This window comes from Phascolarctos cinereus, unplaced genomic scaffold (assembly GCF_003287225.1).
Source record: "Phascolarctos cinereus isolate Bilbo 61053 unplaced genomic scaffold, phaCin_HiC Scaffold_9;HRSCAF=440, whole genome shotgun sequence".
In the NCBI taxonomy this organism is placed as follows: Eukaryota; Metazoa; Chordata; class Mammalia; order Diprotodontia; family Phascolarctidae; genus Phascolarctos; species Phascolarctos cinereus.
This window is the reverse complement of record NW_027556402.1, coordinates 127,531,839-127,550,143: the sequence shown is the minus strand read 5'-3', so window position 1 is coordinate 127,550,143 and position 18,305 is coordinate 127,531,839. Positions and strand designations below refer to the sequence as shown.

Sequence of the window (18,305 nt, the reverse complement as noted above, 5' to 3'; positions counted from 1 at the left end):
CTAAACTAGATAATTTATATTTTTTGTAAATATTCATCGATTTTACTTAGGTGGTCCACTTTACTGGCATATCACTGAACAAAATGATTCCAAATACTTTTATTTAATTTTCATTGGTGGTGCATTTACTCTTTTCATTTTTTTATTCTTCTACTTTGCTTTATCTTCTTCCTTTTATATTAAATTGAACAATGGTTAATTTTTTTTATAAAAGCTAGTAGTTTTATTTATAAATTCAATGTAGATTTTTTTAACTTTGGATTTTATTAATCTATCCTTTGGTTTTCAGGATTTCAATTTTGGTGCTTAATTGGAGATTTTTAATTTGTTCTTTTTCTATTTTCTTAAGCTGTGTATCCAAACCATTGATCTCATTTTTTTCTCTTTTATTAATATACACATTTAGAAATAGTAATTTTCACCTATATACTGCTTTAGCTGTATCTCGAAAGTTTTGGAGTGTTTTTTTTTAATTGTTCTCAATCTCTTTAATGAAATTATTGACTGTTCCTGTGATTTGTTTTTTAGCCACTCATTCCTTAAACAATTTGGTTACAATTAACTTTTAATCAAGGCTTAGATGGCCTTTTATTAAATATTATTTTTATTGTATTTTGGTCTGGAAATGGCACATTTAATAATACTGTTTTTTCTGAATTTAAGGTTTTTTGTCCCCTAATACATGGTCAATTTTTGTGAAGGTGTCATGTAAAATGGAGGAAAAGATATATTCCTTTCTATTCCCATCCAGTTTTCTCCAGAGATCTATCTTATCTAACTTTCCTAATATTCTATTCATCTCCTTGGCTTCTTCTTTTTTTTATTTTATGGTTAAGTCTATCAAACTCTGAGAAGGGAAAGTTGAAGTCCACCACTAGTATAGTTTTACTGTTTATTTCCTTCCAAAATGCATTTAAGTATTTGCATGTTATGCAATTTATTACATATATGTTTAGTATTGTTGTTACTTCAATTTCTATTGTGTCTTTTAGCAAGATGTAGTTTCCTTGTTTATTTCTTTTAATTGGGTCTTTTTTGTGTGCACTTTATTCTGAAATCATGATTACTAGCCCAGTCTGTTTTAAATCATCCAAAGCATAATGAATTCTGCTCCAATCTCTTGTATTAACTATGTGAGTCTCTCAGTTTTAAGTGTGTTTTTTATAGACAACATTTTGTTGGATTCTGATTTCTAATCCATTTTGCTATCCATTTCTGTTTTATTGTTGAATTCATCCCATTAAAATTCTCAGTAATGATAATGTACTTTGCACTTCTCTCTATTCTATTTTTTCTGTTTATTCTTCTTTCTTGATTTTTATCCTGCCCCTCCTCTAAAATCTATTTTGCTTATGACCACTGCCTTCTTTTATCTACCCTCCTTTTTTTTTTAGCATGCACCCCCTTTTCTTATCCCCTTCCCTTCCAAATTCTCTTACATAAGATTCATTTCTACTATCAATTGAATATATGTGTGTGCACACATATATTTTCCATTCTTTTAACCAATATAGATGTGAGATTCAACCACTGTTATCCTCCAATACCATTCTCCCCATCCACTGCAAAATCTCTTCTTCTTCATTTCTTTTATGAAACAATTTCCTCCTTCTTTCTCTCCCTTCCTGCTTCTCCCAGGGCATCCCTCTTTTCACATATGCCTTTTTTACATCATTACAACATAATCACTCACACCTTCTTTCTACCCACAATCATTTTAACTCTCCTTATAATGATAAACTTCTTCAAATATTTATCTTCTTCTCAGATAGAAAGGCAAACAGTTTAATCTTATTGAGCCCCTTATGATTTATTTTTCTTTTTATCTATTTATATTTGTCTTGATTCTTTCATTTGAAAGTTAGAATTTCTACTGAACACTGGTCTTTTCAAAAAGAATGCCTGAAAATCCTTTATTTTATTAAATATCCAGTTTTCCCTTGAAGGATTATAATCAAGTTTGCTGGGTAGGTTATTCGTAGTTGTAATCCCAGCTCTTTTGCCTTCTGACATATAACATTCCAAGCCCTTTGCTGCTTTAATGAAGTAGCTGTTAAATCTTCTTTGAACCTGACTGTGGCTCCACAGTATTCAAATGGTTTATTTTTGGTTGCAAGAAATATTTTCTTTCACAATGTATCTTTATAATTTGGCTATAATTTTCCTAAAGTTTTTCATTTTGGATTATTTTTCAGTAGTTGATTAGTGGATTCTTTCATTTGTTATTCTGTTTTTTGGTTGTATGACATCAGAGCAGTTTTCCTTGAAACATTGTAATTTAATGCCTAAACTTTTTCTTTTTGATCATCACATTCAGGTAATCCAATATATCTTAAATTATCTCCCCCAATTTATCTTCCAGTCAGTTGTTATCCCACTGAGATATTTTATATTTTCTTCTTTAGATTTTGATCTTTTTTTTTTCAGAGGGAAGGAGTTAAATGGATTTACTGACTAATGAACAGGTTAAAGTCAGTAGGCTTGGGTTCAGGCTGTGCCATAGTGCCCAGACTTTGACTGCTAAGTAGTCAAGAAGCTCCTTGGACAGGTGCCAAGTGAAGAGCTGACACTGGGCACTTCAGCACTCTTGGTGTATTGTGACCAGTCTAGTTTCTTGTGATTAGAAGCAATTATGGGAACCAGCCTCAATTGTCTGGGTCCTCCCAGTGTTTGGGTAGCATGGCTAGAGGCAGCAGTGCAGGAGACTTGGGTATCATAGAAGACTTGCATGCTGCTCCTTGACTTTCTGAGAATGTTGCTCTTGGTAGCTTCTTCCTCATTGACAATGGGGTAGACAGACAAGCTTATATGACAGTGTCCCCTAGGACCTTTTCTTCCAGGTAGAATTGGTTGAAGGAGAATAGGTTCAGGTCAATAGTGTTGAAATCTCCATTCTTCAGTATTTCTGCCACAGCATGTCCCACACAAGGGGCATGTTGTAGCCCATGGCCCCAGAAGCCCATGGCAAAGTACATGTTAGAGACCAATTGATGGTGGCTCATTATGCCATTCTGGTAGAATGTGTTATAATCATAGTAGCCAGCCTAGGCACTCAGTACCTTCAGGGAACTGAAATCTGGAATCCTGTGGGCCAGATGGGGTCTCACCTTTTCCTGAGAGAAGTCATGATCTGCTTCTAGATCTTGATTCTCTGGTTCATCTTTCTCTGTGAATTTACAGCCACCTAAATAGTAACCACTTAGTCCTCATATGAAACAGACTCCATTGATATCTGTAATAATGGGATCTCTAAGCTAGGCCCCTGTGGGTAGAGCCAAACATACACTGTTTGGCAAGTCTATTGCCTATGTCCACCTCTGGGACATACTTTAAGGACAGAGAGCAGTATTTAAGTCAAATTGGAGGGGAAAGTGAGGAGCAATATTACTTCTTGACTCCATGGTAAGTCTGGTGCCCACAAAGTGCCTGGGGGCCCAATGCCAATTCTAACCAGCTCTTCCAACTACTCAGACCAGGACCCAGCAGCATTAATTACTACAGTACGCTTCACAGGTTAGTATTCCAGGCTGTTGTTCATCTTCACATGGACCTCATAAAGTTTTGTAATGTTTACTTGTTTCCCTCTGGAAGTTACCATGGGCCTTACTGAAGAACCTAACTCTGTGACCTCCACATGGCTATGACAGACTCCCCATAGACAGAGTCTTTGGGGGGCAGTCCATGAAGCAGGCACCATGGATCAAACCATTCCTCTTTCTTCAACCCATAAGATGCTAAGTCTATATCCTCTGTGTTGATCAAGGGAAATTTGTTCTTAAGTTGTCTGGAGGACAACAGACAAACTTTGGCTTCTGCTTGCCTCTGCATTTTGACATTGTGTTCCATCTTGGAGGCATTTTCTTCTGAAGCCAGTAAAAGGTAACCTGAGGAACTGAACTGGATATCTAGGGGAGGCTCATCAGGAACAGCTAGGTATTCATTGATGTTACAGAGGAATTCAGTGGAGAAGAGAGATAGTTGGACTCTCTGAGGGACTTAGAACTGCTGCAGAATGTCTCATGTGGAAAGCCTAGTGGAGGCCCTAGAGTACTTGGGATCCCATTCCACTACCACTATCTTTATGGCATTTTTCCACCCCTCCAGCCACTTCAGTTCATTGGTCACAGACCAATAGATCACACCATTCCCCACAATCACCATGTCTGCATGTTCTGTGCATAGGTGGCTCATGTTACTAAATGGCTCCCAGCACCCTGCAGGCCAAGCCACTTGAAGTTTCTTCTTAAAGTCTTCCCATTTCCCATCTTTGTTTTCAAAGGGGTCTCTACTGTGCATGTGCAGGCCCCAGCTCAGCCATCTGGGGGAGAGCCTTAGCTGCAGTGCCAGGAGGAGCATAGCACCTTAGAACTGAGGAGTCAGCTCCCCATACCAACGCCTTTCGGTTTGACTTTGATTTTTTTTTTTGGTGTCTCTTGAAGTCATTAAATTCCACTTCCTAATTTTATTTTTTAAGTAATCATTTTCTTCAGGGAGGTTTTATGCCTCCTTTTCTATTTGTCCAATTCTGCTTTTTAAGGAGTTATTTTCCTTACTGATTTTTTTTTTACTATTTTTTTATTCTGTTGGGCAATTTTTTTATGGTATTACTTTCTTCCGTATCTTTTGTGCTCCTTTTACCTAGATGTTAATTGTCTTTTCAATAATTTTCTTCTTTTGCTTCCATTTTAATTTTTTTCTCTATCCCTCATAATGATTTTTTAAATAAAATTTTAGCTCTTCCAGGACTTCTTCTTGGACTTCTGTTTAATTCACTTTTTTTTCCTTTGTGGCTTCGATTGTAGTTATTTTAACTTCATTGTTTTTTTCTAAATTTGTGCCTTGACTTTCCCTGCCAGCAGAGTAGCTTTTTATTGTCAAGTTACTTTTTTTAAAATTTTCTCATTTTTCCACCATGTTTCTTGATTTTGAACTTTATATTAATTTTGTGCTCTGTTCCCAGTGTGATGGAGCAAAGGGGCATTATTTATGTTTCTGTTTTTTTCTGCACTGATGTTTTTAGAGCCACTTTTGGCATTTTTGGCAGTTGTTCATGTTTTCAAAGATACTTTGATATGGGGAGAGGTGTGTTTACTGCTTGGTCTACTTGTTTTTCCTTACCATGGAAATGTAGTTGATTGAGACTGAAATTGACACTGCTCCTCAGGGTGCCTGATCCCTTTTGATTAGAAGTAATATTACCCCTCACTTTCCCCTCCAATTTGACTTAAATACTTCTCTCTGCCCTTAAAGTATGTCCCAGAGGTGGACGTAGGCAATAGACTTGCCAAACAGTTACCCTTGAAGGTTCCCATTCTCTTTTTACCAAAAGTACTTTTATCTGCCCTTGAACTATGACCCAGAGGCTGATATAGGCACTGGGGCTATCAAACAACATCAGGGCCAAAATCCAGTTAGTCCAAAGGGATACTTTGTAATATGAGGATTTTATTGCTTTTGTCACCACTACCTAGTTCTACCACTGATGTTTCATCCTCACAGGTTCCAGGAAATCCTCCACTCCCATGTCAATGGCTATTCTTTCCTACCACCATGTTGTCTTGGGCTAGAAGAATATCTCACTATGGCCTTTTGTTGGCTCTGCTACTCTAGACTTCAATTTGAGTGCCATTTTAAAGTTGCTTGGGCCAAGATGGTGGAGTAAGTAGTAAATTGCCATAACTCTTCCATATTAACCTCCAAACCACAAAATCATGGCCAAAAACAAATCCTGGAACAGCAGAACCAGGAAAAAAAAAGATGGCTGGAAACAATCTTTGATCCCAAGAAACTTGGGAGATTGGCAAGAAAGGTCTGCCTCATTTGGGTAAAAGGGGAGCACAGTTCAGGTCAGGAAGCATCCTAGCAAGTCATCAGTAAGCATCATGTTAGCAAACCAGTGGGAGCTCCTTAGCCCTAGTGTGGTGGATCAGGCAAACACCAACACCAGGAACACCCCCAACATGCCTCAGCATAGTCAGTGGAATGGGCAGATTCCAACTCTGAGAGCTGCCATGTGTTTTAGCACAGCCTAAGTCAGAATGCTTCAGCAGCTGGCCTTCCATGTGCTTTAAGCATAGCCCCAAGGATTCACAGAAAGACCTCACCTGCCTTGGCAAGTGCCAGACATGAGCACTAGGTAAGCTGCCAGACCCATATGGCCTCAAGTAGTGCAAGCCACCCCTCCACCACAACACTTCAGTATAGCACCAGACACAAGGGTCCCCCATGGGCTTCAACACAACATCAGTGCACCACTAGGCCTGTAGCCCCTGGCACCAGAAGCCTGAGATATTGCCCCATCCACCCTGTGAGCAGAGCTCAAATTTAACAGAAAAGAAAAAGGCCAACAAAGATGAGCAAAAAACCCAACAACAACAACAACAACAAAAGAATCTGACCACAAAAAGTTATTAGGGTGACAAGGAAAACCAAGACACAAACTCAGAAGAGGACACCAATGTTAAAATACCTATGGGCAAAACCCCCTCAAAAACAGGAAGCTGTCTTAAGCCCAGAAAGAACTCACAGAAGAGCTCAAAAAGAACCTTAAAATCATATAAAAGAGGTAAAAGAAAAAGTGGGAAAAATGAGAGCAATGTAAGAGAATTATGAAAAAAAGTCTCAAGAGTGTGGAAAAAGAAAACAACTACGTAAAAAGCAAAATTGGTCAAATGGAAAAGGAAACACAAAAACCCACCAGGAAAAAAGCAAAACAAACAAAATAACCTAAAAAAAAGTACAATTGGTCAAAAGAACAAGGAAGTACAAAAATTAAGAGAGGAAAATAACTTAAAAGCAAATGGAAGCTACTGACTTCAAGAAACATCAAGAGTCCATCAAACAAATTCAGAAGAATGAAAAAAAATAGAAAAAAGTAAAATGTTTCTGGAAAAAAAAAACTGACCTGGAAAATAGATCCAGGAGAGACAATGTCAGAATTATTGGACTACCTGAAAGCCATAATCAAAAGGAAGACTTGGACAGCATCTTTAAATAAATTATCAAGGAAAATTTTCCTGATATCTTAGAACCAGAGGCAAAATAAAATTGAAAGGATCCAATAAACTTAAGAAAGAGATCACAAAATAAAAACTCCTAGGAACATTATAGCCAAATTCCAGAATTATCAGGTCATAGAAAAAAATACTGTAAGTAGCCAGAAAGAAATAATTCAAATATTGGGGAGCCACAATTAGTAGTATAGAGAACTTAGCAGGTATAAGAGTGAAGGATCAGAGATCAATTGAACATGATATTCTAGAAGGCAAAGAGTTAGGATTACAACCAGGAATCACCCACTCAGTGAAATTAAGCAAAATACTCCAACTGAAAAAATTGGCATTCAATGAAATAGGAAGATTTCAAGTTTTCATAAGAAGACCAGAATTGAATAACAACAACAAAAAATTGATCTCCAATATCAAGATCCAAGAGAAGCCTAAAAAGGTGAAAAGGAATAAGAAAACATAAAGGTTTCAAGGGAAGTGAACTACTTACATCTCTATATGGAAAGGTGATACTTCAAATTCTTCAAAAGAAATGGTACAGTTGAATGGAATATAGACAGAGGACACATGTACAAGATGAATCTGAGTGAATGACATAAAAAAATAATTAAGAGGTGCGAAAGAAGAATACACTAGGTGTAGAAGGAAGGTAGAGGTAAAATGGGATAACTATACCACATGACGAGGCATAAAAAACCTATTGCAAAGGAAGGAAAGATGGGAAGGTGGGTGATGGGCATCACTAGAACATGACCTTCATTAGTATTGGCTCAAAGAGGGAATTATACACACAATCAGTTCAATATGGAAATCTTATCTTACCAGACGGGAGAGTAAGAAAGGAAGAGATAAAGCAAAGAACCAGGAAAACATTGTACTCCCAATCAGCAACATTATGTTATGAACAACTATGGATTTCTCACCTCTTCTCAGCCACACAATGATCCAAGAAAGTACAAAGGACTTACCAAGGAAAGTGCTGTCCACATCCAGATGGACTCTGAATATAGATTGAAGCATATTTTTTTTTTACTTTTTATGTTTCTTCTTTCATAACTGTGACTTATATAGAAATAGTTTTACATGATAGCACATGCAAAACCTAAGTCAAATTGTCTACCATTTTTGGAAGAGGGGCTGAGAGGGAGGGAGAAAAATTTGGAACTTAAAATTTTGTAAAAATTAATGGTAAAAATTATCTTAAAATGTAATTGGAAAAATAAAATACTATAAAATAAATAAAGTTGTTTGGAGGAGAATTTTGGGAGAGCTTGGCTGAGTGATTTCTCTACTCTGTCATCTTGGTTCCACCTCCAAATGTCTTTTTCCATGTTCTAATCTTACAGAAAAAAAGTTAAATCTAACTTAATGCAGAGCATTCAATTTAATGCTTCTGAAATACATTCCATATAATTCCAAATAATTCAGATTATTTCACTAAAATGTTTTGTTTTTCCCTCCTTTGCCTATTAAGATATAAGCTAGACTTTTATCTAACCTGGTTAACTTTAAATAACCTTAATACGCTACATTTTTAATATGTTGTGCCCAATGTGTGAGGATGTTTCATGTATCTGAGCATGTATGTATATGTGCACAATATGTCATCATACATGTGTATAAACACATATACATGCAGATATGTCTATGTACATGACATATACAGGGATCCGCTTTATGGTTGCAGGTAATAGATATAATATATATTGTGTACACACATGTACAGTATATGGTATACAATGCAAATGTGTGTATACATATAAACACATAGAATCATACACACATACATTTATGAATACAGAAGGTACATTGAATAAATTTACCAAGAGTACACTAGTTCATTGCTAATGATAATCCCATAAAATAAATGTTTCCCATAGTCAAACTCCCTGAGCATAAAATGCCAACAAAAATATAGATCTCAGTATTTTAGAAATATCTGAGTCTCTCCTCATTCTGAGGCATTCAGAAAAAAAAAATGCTGCCTTTATTATCACGGCTATGGCAATGACAGTAAAGGGCAAAAGATTTTGCCCTCAATTTTATAATTTATTTTTTATGTAAACTTAGAAGTTGAAGATGTAGGTAAATGTTCTTTTCATTTAATTGAGTGACATAAAACACAGAATAATTTTCTTTCCTTTTGCAATGAGCAAACTTTAAAAGTAGAATCCTATCCTAGATCATCTTATAGGTAGTGATGTTCTGTTAGCTTTTTGTCTTTGTTCATATAGCATTTTCATCAATTGTCTGTGGACCATTTAAATACAATGGGGAAAAGCTCATGCCTTGAGCATTAGTCATCAGGGGATACATTTCTGTTAGCCACAACAGGTTACCAAGACCATCTACTAAACTTGAATAAGATAATTTATGTAAAGTGCTATGCAAAGCAAATAATAATATAAAATGTCAGCTACTAAGATTCAAATGAATTAGTCTCAGACCCTTGTATTAAGAAGTTCAAATTGCATTCTAGGATACTTGGTATGGTCATGTTCAGAAATAAATTTGTAATATACAACATTATCACTCATAAAATACAGTATTTGATGGTAATTTTGAAAGCACAAGGTTGCTCTGAGAATAGAATGCACTATCTAAAGTAATTCCAAACCTTAAAGTCCTGTATAAGCATCATCACCTTCTTCTTCATCTTTATTATCATCCTTATCATAATCATTGTCCTTTACAGATGCTAATGTTCAAGTCTGAAACATTTTTTATTGGAACCACTCAATTAATCATTCCACATGCAATTATTTAGTGTCTCTTTTGGGCCACGTGGTACACTGGGAATACAAAGACAGAAATGAAACAATTTCTGCACTCCTGCTAGTTTTACATATTATCAGAATCACTGTAGGTATATGATAATCTAGCACATCTTCCTTATTTCTTACTATTTTGGGAAGGAAGGGTACTCCAGTTAATAGTAATCACAACCCCTTGTTAAATCATGTTGACATATTGTTATTATTAAAAACAAACAAACAAAGAAACAAACAAAAAACCCGATTAACTAATGGTCCGTACTCTAGGCATGAACTTTTACCTATTTTAATGAAATAGACCATGGACAACAGAATCACATTCCACGGAAACATCCATATTCAAAATTTTTCCTGATTAGCATGACATATTTACTTCTGGCATAGCTTTTCAGAACAAATTATATTTTCTCATTTTAATGGAGTGACACAGTTGGACTTCAGGGGAGAATTAACATAGGTAAATAGAGAAATTTTTGCAGTCTTCCTACAATGTGCTCTACAAAAAAGAAATTTTCATGATGATATAAAGTGAGGATTAGCTGTTAAATCATTGGATCAGAATTTGTATCCCAGCTCTGTCACATGGCAGTTTTGTGACTGTCAGCAAATTCCTTATACTCCTGACTTCCATTTCTTTACCTATGAGAGTATTGAAGTAAATGACCTTTAATGTCCCTTCAAACTCTAAATCTATAATTTTAAGCAGTTTCCAACTAGAAAACAAGTCAGAAAGAATGAGTAATCTTTATTTCTATCTGAAAGAAGAAACAAAATTATGCATATTTTTATAGCCCTTTGTGTGTAGTTCCAAATTGCTCCCCAGAATGGTTAGATTAGTTCACAACTCCACTAACATTTCATTAGTGTTCAAATTTTCCCACATCCTTCCAATATTTATCATTTTCCTATTTTCTCATGTGAGTCAAGCTGAAAGTTGTAATGTGGTACATCAAAGTTGTTTTGATTTTCATTTCTCTAATCAATAGCGGTTTAGATAATTTTTTCATATGATTGTAGATAGCTTTAATTTCTTCATCTGAAAATTGCCTGTTCATGTCTTTTGACCATGTATTAATTGGGGATTGATCAGTATTTTTATAAATTTGACTCAGTTCTCTATATATTTTAGAAATGAGGTCTTTATCAGAGACACTGGTTGTAAAAATTCTTTTCCAGCTTTCTGCTTCCCTCCTAATGTTCGCTGCTTTGGCTTTGTTTATGCAAAAACATTTCAATTTAATGTGCTCAAAATTATCCATTTTGATTTTAATAATATTCTTTATCTCTTATTTAGTCATAAATTCTTCCCTCTCCATAGATCTGATAAGTAAACTATTCCTTGCTCTCCTAGTTGCTTATAGTATCAGGCTTTATATCTAAATCATGTACCCATTTTGACTTTATCTAGGTGTAATCTATAAGATGTTGGTCTATGCCAAGTTTCTGCCATACTGTTCTCCAGTTTTCTGAACCATTTTGTTAAATCATGATTTAACAAATCTGGACTCTGGATTTATCAGATAGTAGATTTGTATAGCCATTAACTATTGTGTCTTGCATACTTAACCTATTCTCCTGATCCACCACTCTATTTCTTAGCCAGTATCAAGTAGTTGTGATGATTGCTGCTTTATAATACAATTTAAGATCTGGTACAGCTAGGCCACCTCCCCTTGCATTTCTTTTCATTAGTTCCCTTGATATTCTGGACCTTTTTTCCTTCCAGATGAATTTTGTAACTGTTTTTCATAGCCTATAAAATATTTTTGGTAGTTTTATTGGTATGACACTGAATAAGCCATACATTTAGGTTAAATTGTAATTTTTATTGTATTATCTCAGCCTACCCATGAGGAACTCATATTTTTTCCAATTATTTTGATCTGACGTTATTCATGTGAAAAGTGTTTTGTAATTGTGTTCATATAGTTTCTGGGGTTTTTTTGGCAAATAAACTTCCAAATATATATATTTTTAATGCCTACACTCACTTTAAATGGAATTTCTCTTTCTATCTTTTGCTGTTGGGCCTTGTTAGTAGTATATGGAAATGCCAGTGATTAATGTGGGTTTATTTTGTATCCTGCAACTTTGCTAAATTACTTTATTATTTAAAGTATTTTTTTTACTTGATTCTCTAGGATTCCCTAAGTATACTATCGTATCATCTGCAAAGAGTGATAGCTTTGTTTCTTCTTTGCCTGTTCTAATTCCTTCAATTTCTTTTTCTTCTCTAATTGCTACAGCTAACATTTCTAATTCAATGTTGAATAACAATGGTGATAATGAATAGCCTTTTTTTCACCCCTGATCTTATTGGAAATGCTTCTAGCTTTTCCCCATTACATATAATGCCTGCTGATGGTTTTAGATAGATACTACCTGTCCTTTTAAGGAATACTCCATTTATTCCTATGCTCTCTAGTATGTTTTTTTTAATAGGAATGGGTGTTGCATTTTGTCAAATGCTTTTTCTGTATCCATTGAGATAATCATGTGATTTCTGTTAGTTTTGTTGTTGATATGGTCAATTGTGCTGATAGTTTAACTAATGTTGAACCAGCCATTCATTCCTATATAAATCCTACCTGGTCATAGCTTATTAGCCCCAAGATAAATTGTTGTAATCTCTTTGCTAATAACGTATTTAAATTTTTTTTTGCTTCTATATTCATTAGGAAAATTGTTTTATAATCTTTCTTTGTTTTGGCTATTCCCAGTTTAGGTATCAGCACCATTGTTGAATCATAAAAAGTATTTGGTGGTACTCTTTCTTCACCTGTTTTCCCAAATAGTTTATAAAGTATTGGAATTAGTTGTTCTTTAAATGTCTGATAGAATTCATCTGTAAATCCATCTGTCCCTGGAGACATTTTCTAAGGGAGTTCATTGATGGCTTTTACAATTTCTTTTTCTGAAGTGGGCTTAAGTATTTTATTTCCTCTTCCATTAATCTGGGCAATTTACATTTTTGTAAATATTCATCCATTTCACTAACATTGTCAAATATATTGGCATGCAGTTGGGCAGAATAGTTCCCATTTATTTTTTGATTTCCTCTTCATTGGTGGTGAATTCAACATTTTCATTTTTGATACTGGTAATTTGATTTTCTTGTTTCTTTTTTTAAATCAAATTAACCAAAGGTTCAACTATTGTATTATTATTTTTTAATAAAACCAGCTCTTAGTTTTATTTACTAGTTCTATAGTTTTCTTAATTTCAATTTTATTAAACTTTCTTTCATTTTCATAATTTCTAATTTTGTATTTATTTAAGGGGGTTTTAATTTGTTTTTTTTCTAACTTTTTTAGTTACATGCCCAATTCATTGATCTCTTCTTTCTCCATTTTATTCATGTAAGCATTTAGAGGTATAAAACTTTCCCTAAGGACTACTTTTGCTGCTTCCCATAAGTTTTGATGTGTTGTTATTTATTGTCATTCTCTTGGATGAAGTTATTGATTGTTTCTATGATTTGTTATTTGACTTACTCATTCTTTAGGATTAGATTATTTAGTTTGTAATTAATTTTTGGTCTATCTTTCCATTGCCCTTTATCACATGGAATTTTTCTTGCATCATGGTCTGAAATGGATGCATTTAATATTTCTGCCTTTCTGCACTGGATTGTGAGGTTTTTATGCTATGATCTGTGGTCAATTTTTGTGCAGGTGCCACATACCAGCAAGAAAAAAAGTATATTCCTTTCTACCCCCATTCAGTTTTTTTCCAGAGGTCAATCATATCTAAATTTTCTAAAATTTCATTCATATCCTTAACTTCTTTCTTGTTTATTTTATGGTTAGAGTTTATTAGGTTTAGATTTATCTAGTTTTGTGAAGGTGAATTGAGGTCATCCACTAGTATAGTTTTGCTGTCTCTTTCTTCTTGTATCTCACTTAACTTCTACTTTAAGAATTTGGATGCTAGACACTTGGTGTATATATATTTAGTAATGATATTACTTCATTGTCTATAGTGCCTTTTAGAATGGTGTAGTTTCTTTTCTTATCTCTTTTGATTAGATCTATTTTATTTTGCTTTGTCTGAATTCAGGATTGCTACACCTGCTTCTTTTCTTCAGCTGTAACATATTATATTCTGCCCCAGACTTTTGCCTTTACTCTGTGTTTATCCTTTTGCTTGAAATATGCTTCTTGTAAACAACATACTGTAGGATTATGGTCCTACTGTACATTTTCATTAAAGGGAGAGTTCATCCCATTCACATTCACAGTTATGATTACTATCTATGCATTTCTCTCCATGCTATTTTCCTCCTGTTTATGCTTTTCTCTACTTTTTCCCTTTCCCTCCTCACTAGAGTTTTACTTTAGACCACTGTCTCCCTCAGTCTGCCCTCCCTTCTATTTACTCCTTCCCTTTTCTTTTCCCTTTACCCTCCTGCATCCTACAGGGTAAGTTAAATTTCTATACCTGATTATGTTATTCCTTCTTTGAACCAAATCTGATGAAAGTAAGGTTCAAACAATGCTCACCTCCCTCCCTTCTTTCCCTTTACAGTATTAGATTTTTGTGCCTTTTCATATGATGTAATTTACCCTTGTCTGCCTCTTCCTTTTCTCTTCTCAGAGTACAATCCCTTTTCACCACTTAATTAGATTTTTTTTATCATCACATCAAAGTCAACATATACGCATGCTCTCTGTCTAAGTATACTCCTTTTAAATATTGTAGTAACAATACAGTCCTCAAGAGCTACAAGTGTCATATTCCCTTGTAGGGATGTAAACCATTTGGCTTTATTAATAACACTTTTTTTTTCTGTTTACCTTTTTATACCTCTCTTGAGTCTTGTATTTGAAAATCAAATTTTCTGTTGAACTCTGGTCTTTTCATCAGTAGGGCTTGGAAGTTGCCTATTTCATTAAATGTCCATCTACTCTCCTAAAAGATTATGCTCAGTTTTGCCAGTTATTTGATCCTTGGTTGTAATCCAAGCTCCTTTGCCTTATGCAATATCATATTCCACACCCTCCAAACTTTTTTTAATGCAGAAGCTGCAAGGTCCTGAATAATCCAGACTGTGGTTGCATGATATTTAAATAGTTTCTTTCTGGCTGCTTGCAGTATTTTCTTTTTTCTCTCATAACTTTGTAATCAAGCTAAAATATTACTTGACATTTTCAATTTTGGATCTCTTTTAAACTAATGGTTTTCTTCTATTAGATTGTGTATCTCCTTTTCCATTTGGCCCATTCTAATTTTCAAGGAGTTCTTCTTTTCATGAAGTTTTGTCCTTCCTTTTCCATTTGTCTAATTCTACTTTTTAAGTACTTGTTTTCTACAATTAATTTTTGTCCTTCCTTTTCCAAGCTATTACTCTCTCTTACATACCTCTCATTTCTTTACCCAATTTTTCTTCTATCTCTCTTATTTGGCTTTTAAAATCCTTCTTGAGCTCTTGCAAGAAGGCTTTTTGGTCTTCAGACCAGTTCATATCCCCCACTGAGGTTTCAGATGTGGGTATATTGACAATATTATCCTCTTCTGAATTTATGCCTTGATCTTATTTGTTCCCATAATAACAATCTAAAGTCATTGTCCATTTCTGCTTTTTTCTCATTGTGTTTACCTGTTTCTTGACTTTTTTTTTCTTAGTTGAGCTCTCCTGCTGGAGTTCAAGGTGCACTTACTCAAGCTTCTTGTCCTCAGAGCCTAGAACCTGGTCACTGGCTTTGTATGCTGGGGCCTCAGGTGCTGGCAGTTGGAAGCTGTAGGGTTTTGACTGATTACCTGGTGCTGGTCTGGGGACAGCAATACTGAAGCTCTTGGGCCTTCCAATCCTTTCTTGGCCCCTGCTCACCTTGACCTTGCACAGGGATGTTTTGCTGCTGGAAGATGTCTGTCAGCCTGGAGCTTTGCTTCCTGGAGTTCTGCTTCCCGGAGTTGTGCTAAGGCACTGGTGATTTTGCTGCTATAGAATGCCATCACACATGGTGGTTTTCTGAGCTGGCATCTACCAGTTCTCTTGCCTGTACTGAGGCACTCAGAGTGTCCTGGTATTGGTACTTGCCTGCTCTACCACTCTAGGTTTCAGGATCTCCCCCTAATATGCTGAGGTGGGGCTTGCTGCTGTCTTGTTGGGATGTCTATACTGCTTCTCCTCCCCCAGAGTGATAGGGACCTTTCTCTTTAATCCCTCAAGCTTCCTGGTCTACAAGACTGCTGCACCCTGTCTTTCTGCTGGCTCAGCTGTTCTAGTGTTTTTCCTGGATTGATAATTTCTGTGCTTTCACAAGTCATTGAAGGAAAGTGAGAGTGACTTACTTCCTACTCTGCCATCTTGGCTCCCAGAAGTGGAGTTCCACCTCCAACACTATTCTGTTGAACACTCCCTTGCAACAGAATATAGTTAAATAAAATAAATACTATATCTGAAAATGGATATTCATACTATAGATTGGGGGGAGGCAGGGAGGTACATATTTCACCATCAGTCCTAAGTCATGATTGCTCTTTCAATTATAGTTCTAAATTATCTCAGTGTTGGATATCTTACCATTATGTTTTTTATAGAATACATTGTTCTACTGGTTCTACTGGTTCTGATTACTTTGTTCTGCATTACTTTGTACATGTCTCACAGAATTTCTTTGAATTCTTCCATTTCATTATTATTATTTTTTTAGGCAATTGGGGTTAAGTGAATTGCCTAGGGTCACACAGCTACTCAGTGTCAAGTGTTTGGTCTGAGGCCAGATTTAAATTCAGGGTCTCCTGACTTCAGGGCTGGTGCTCTATCCACTGTGCCACCTAGCTACCCCTTCATTATTTCTTATAGGAAAAATTATTATGACATTATATTCCCATACTATAATATTTTCAGCCATTCCCAATCAATGCACTTTTCTTTCACAATAAATTTATTAATAAAAGTGAAATATATTGCAGTTTGTGCAGCAATGTCCACATGAATAAAGAGAAACCTTGTGTGAAAGGCTCCTCAAAGAAAGGAGATTTCAAAGAGTGGTATTTCCAATGTGATACAATGATAAATATAGCAAACCATAAAGCTAACGTAATTTAAGGTTTTAATAAATAAAGATAAGAGGGTCCAGACAACCAAGACAGAAGCAGTTCCACTGTGCCCTTCCTTGTTCAGAATAAATATGGAAACATGTCTTCAGTTCTAGTTGTCACATTTAGTAAAATCATTGAGAAGCTGAATTTTGATCAAAGGATTGTGATCAGTGTGGCTGATCAGCAAAGAGGAAAATTTAGAGTCAATGTTAGCACCTACTTTTAAAAACTAGAGTAATAATACAAATATGAAATGCATCTCTTCATGAAGTAGTAAGTTTCTTATTATTGGTGATATTTAGATATTCTAGAAGACTCATGGAGGAATGTTGTAGAGAGGAATTCTTAGATCTATTCACACAGGAGATAAGATGGCCTTTGAAGTACCCTCAAATTCTAAGATTCTATTACTCTATAAGTGAATGAATTTAGATGGGCAATTTGTTGAATGAGTCTATCAGAACATATATTTTGGATGAGCACTATGAATTGACCAGAATTGACTAGAAGGAGGAGAGTGAAATGGATTTCATTTAGGAACTTGTGCATTCCTTGCCAAGATACTTTCTGTCACCAAGGCTAAATAACTTCAACACTAGTATTTGTTTTTCTCCTTATAAAAACTTGTGGCTGTATACCACCATGCTATTGGAAGAATCAGTGTTGTGAGCACACTAAAGGTGAATGGAAAGATTTATAGTGGTTAAGTATTGTGTTACCAATGGTTATGTTTGTGTATAAACAGTGGTGATATAGATATAAATAGACATAGATAGAGCTATAGATCTATATTTATAATTTATTCATTCAATTCATCTATTTCAATTTATTCATTCAATAAGCATTTATTAGGCATTTACTGTGTGCCAGGCATTGTGTTAAGAGCTGGGACACACACACACACAAAAACAAAAAAAGATAGCACTGACATTCAAGATATAGACATAGACACCAACGTAGATATAGATATAGAGATAGACAGACATAGGTATCGATATAGGTATAGACATAGACAGACATAGATATAAATAAACACATTTGTATGACTAGAGATGTGTGTCAATAACATAGTAAAGTAAGAAATAGTAAATGATATCTCACATGTTACAATAACAAGTGCTCAAAGACAGATGCTATGGAAGAGCAATGTCACTCCTCACCTTTTCAAGAAACTCCATATTATCTCTACGACAAAATAATAACTCATTTTTTATGTAAAGACTTTAATAAATTCCCTTTAGTTTACCTTCTGTGGCTCATTGAACACTACTCAACTTCATGTAGTCTTCAATGAAGTCACGCTGGAATACTTGCTCTTTCCAGAACTTGACATCCTTCTGTAACCATGTATTATACAGGATATTATCCATCCCACCCCACCCCTTGATTGTAATACTTTGTTTCCTTTTTTTTTCTTAATTGGTTCATTGTGTGTGTCATTTTTAATAGGTTGCCTTCTCTTCTCCCTTTAGCTGTT

The 18,305-nt window shown here is 35.1% G+C and overlaps 1 pseudogene; it reads right to left on the bottom strand.

The window, feature by feature from the left end:
• Positions 1 to 2,804: 2,804 nt before the first annotated feature.
• On the bottom strand, positions 2,805 to 4,356 carry LOC110199274 (FAD-dependent oxidoreductase domain-containing protein 1-like; annotated as a pseudogene).
• Between the last annotated feature and the right edge of the window lie 13,949 nt (positions 4,357 to 18,305).